This window comes from Alligator mississippiensis, chromosome 1 (assembly GCF_030867095.1).
Source record: "Alligator mississippiensis isolate rAllMis1 chromosome 1, rAllMis1, whole genome shotgun sequence".
In the NCBI taxonomy this organism is placed as follows: Eukaryota; Metazoa; Chordata; order Crocodylia; family Alligatoridae; genus Alligator; species Alligator mississippiensis.
The window spans coordinates 448,701,294-448,704,673 of NC_081824.1; the positions used below are offsets into that span (position 1 = coordinate 448,701,294).

General features: G+C 62.0%; 1 pseudogene; it reads right to left on the reverse strand.

Annotated features, from left to right (window-relative positions):
• Positions 1-2,941: 2,941 nt before the first annotated feature.
• Positions 2,942-3,113, reverse strand: LOC132247885 (U2 spliceosomal RNA; annotated as a pseudogene).
• Positions 3,114-3,380: the final 267 nt, after the last annotated feature.

Below are 3,380 nucleotides of genomic sequence, written 5' to 3' on the forward strand. Positions count from 1 at the left end.
CGCCATCCGTACGCGGTTAGCGTAGGACGAGGGGCACGCCTGCTGCGTGTGTCCCTCCTGCCCGCACCCTGGACACACAATGCTCCCCTTACAGAATTGGGCTGTGTGCCCCAGGCCCCGACAGCGGTAACACACAGTAAGGCGACAGAACGCCGCCAAATGCCCCTCTTGCCCGCACCGGTTACACAACTTGGGCTGATCGTGATATACCACGTAACCTCTGCATGGCCCAATTTGCACCGCCGAAGCTAAGTGCTTGACTGCCCCGGGCTTTCCCACCACCTCGCAGAGCGTCACCTTTGCTTTCCATGCCCCGGTCCACACCCCCCAGCGATCACACTCTCTCTCGACAACAGCCACCCGTTCCACCCTCTGCTCCAGCCATCTTTTAACTTCTTCTTTTTGGTCCACCTCAGTAAACATCTTGATGTAGAGAATTCTCTCTCGTGCTCTCCGCCCCATGTCAAAAACCAGGCCCTCCAAATCCCCTCTGTTCTGGGCCTCCTCATGTGCCTTCCAAAATGCTGCGTAACTGCTCCCATTTTCGAACGTGACATTCCAAACTTTTCTGTTATCGAAAGCAATTACACAGTACAAGTCTCTCGGGTTCACTTTGAGAAGCTTCAGGAGCACCTCTGCCATGAACTCCCCACGCCTCAGTGTCTTACTTCCTTTGTAGCCCTCAGGGCTGAGGGTTATTTTCACCCTCCATTTTGTGCCCTGGCCACCATTTCCTGCTTCTTCAGGCTCTGCTTCTGCCTCTGGCCCTGGTGTCTCCCGACGACTTCCTGCCGCCGGCGAGGCTCCTCCTCCATCTTCAGGGGTCTTCTGCCCCCCCGCTCCCACGTGGGCCTTCCCTTTCCGTTGAACGCGGGTCCACCCCTCCTCCTCCTTCTCCTCCTCCATCGCCATTTGCTCACCATCTCTGGTCTCCGCCCAGTCACCGATATGGTTCGCCAACCGACGTCTCTGCTCCCGGACTCTCTCCGCCTCGGTTCCTGCCTCCGCCGTAATCTGCATACTCATCTGCATATTCATCTGCATATCCGACCTCGCCTTCGAAGCAGCCATTCCACTCTGTGTCACTGTCTCCTCCGTCTCGTGCGCTGCGCTGCTCATGGGTGTCTAAAGACCCCGCATGCCTAGCACGTCAGTTTTTCCACTGAAAACAGCCGATACTACACTTGATCTGAGCCTTCAAGAGGCCGAGAAGCGATAACCTGCTCGAGGCCGGAGGGGGAGCGGGCACCCCGGGCCGGCGGCCCAGGGGGCCCGGCGAGCAGGGCCGGGGGCGGCCCCGGCGGCGGCGGCGGCCGGTCCCGGAGCCTGGCGACTGAGCGACTGGCTGGCTCGCTCTCTCTCCTGCGGGCGGGCGGGCAGGTGCGTGCCGCTCCTTCCTCGACTCGACGAGTTCATCGACGTTCGGGCTGGAAGGGACCTCGGAAGATCATCGAGTCCGTCCAGCCCCGCCTGCCCAAAGGGCCGGCCGGCCGGAAGGAAGGAAGGAAGGAAGGAAGGAAGGAAGGAAGGAAGGAAGTCCGTCCGTCCGCTGGGCTCAGTGGATCCCAGCAAGAGAAGCATCCCGTTTGCTGTCGAAGGGGTTCAAGGGAGGCAGGCGCTCGAACCGAACCGAACCGAACCGAACCGAACCGAACCACCTCCGGTGGCAGGCTGTTCCCGACAGACCTTGCCTTGGGGGCTCGGACAGGAAAGCAATTCTTCCTCGTGTCCAGCCTGAAACAGCCTTGTAGGAGTTAGTTAGTTGAGGACCGTTCGACCGGGTCGTCCTCCCTTCCCTTCCCTTCCCTTCCCTTCCCTTCCCTTCCCTTCCCTTCCCTTCCCTTCCTTGGGGCTCGCTCGCTCGCTCGCTCGCTCTGGGGAACAAACGCGTTCCCCCAGCTACTGGTTGGTGGTCAACTTCGAGGTGGCCATCAGACCGCCCCCGAGCGAGCGAGCGAGCGAGCGAGCGAGCGAGCCTGGGCTTTCTCCAGGCAGGCAGGCAGGCAGGCAGGCAGGCAGGCAGGCAGGGCTCTCAGCCTGTCACGGTAGGGTCGGCTTCCCTGACCTGTGATCGCGCGCGCGGCTGGCGTGGCTCTTCTCTGGACGGACTCTCTCCAGCTTCTCCACGTCACGCCCGTCCTTTTGGAATTGTGGAGCCAGCCCAAAACCGACCGACCGACCGAGCGACCGCAGCACTCCAGCCGAGGCCGAGTACAAGGGGAGAAGGACGGCCTGCCCGCCCGCCCGGGGTTTGCTCGAGAAGCATCTCTGGACGCAAGCCAGCGCTTGGGTCGCTCCACTAGCTGGTAGCATCGCGCTGCAGGCTAGGCTCGACTCCACTCGGGCCTCCTTCCTTCCTTCCTTCCTTCCTTCCTTCCTTCCGCTTGCCCCGGTCTCCGTCTACTGCTTTCACTTGACTTGCGCTTGCACACGCCCCGCCGCTCGCCCGCTCTGGCTTTGGGCGGCGGCGGCGACGACGACGCCGTCGCTCGACGAAGGCAGCGTCTGGTCTTAAGGGGCCTCGCAGGCCGACGCGGAAAAGGAGGCTGCAAGGCCTGCCTGCCAATAGCCGGGAGGGCCCCGGCCTCCCCGACCCACCCTCCGGGCGCCGCTTCCGGGCCCGCGGCGGGCCCCGGCGAGCTGGGCGGGCTCCCGCCCCGCACCCCCCGCCCGCCTGCCCGCCCCGGCCCGGGCCCCGGGGTCCCGCCCGGGGCCCCGGCCTCCCCCCCGGCGGGAGGCGGCGGCGGCAGCGGGGCCGTGCTGCCTGCCGAGCAGGAGGGCGCGCGCTCCCTCCCCTGCCAGTGGGCTGCCCGCCCCCGCGGCGGCAGCCAGCCCTTTGCATAGGGCCTGCCCCCTGGGGCCGCCCAGGGGCCCCGCCCCTGCTGCCGCTGCCGCTGCTTTTGGAACCCAGAGAGGAGGAAGGCGGCGCTCCCCCGGGAGGGGAGCAGGCACCGGGCCCGGAGGCACTGCAATACCGGGCCGATGCGTGGAGGGGCTGGAGCAAGCTCCGAGGCCCGCTCCCGGCACCAAAAATGCGTTTAATGCGTCGGTCCTCACATCGAGGACGTATCAGCGATTAAACTGATAAGAACAGATTTTTTTTTTTTTTTTTTTTTTTTTTTTTTTTTTTTTTTTTTTTTTTTTTTTTTTTTATTAAAAGCATCCTTCCTTCACCACCACCAGGAAAAACCTCTCTCCTTCACATCACAGCACAACAAACCTTCCCGTACAAAACTGGAAAGCGCTTGTCTCTTTGTTACAGGTTCAAACTACAAAACCATTTTAGCTCTCCCTTAAGTAACAACGCTGAACATAAAATAACATCACATAACATAACATCTATCCAAACAGTTTCCTCCACCTTTCCCACCCCTTCCCTA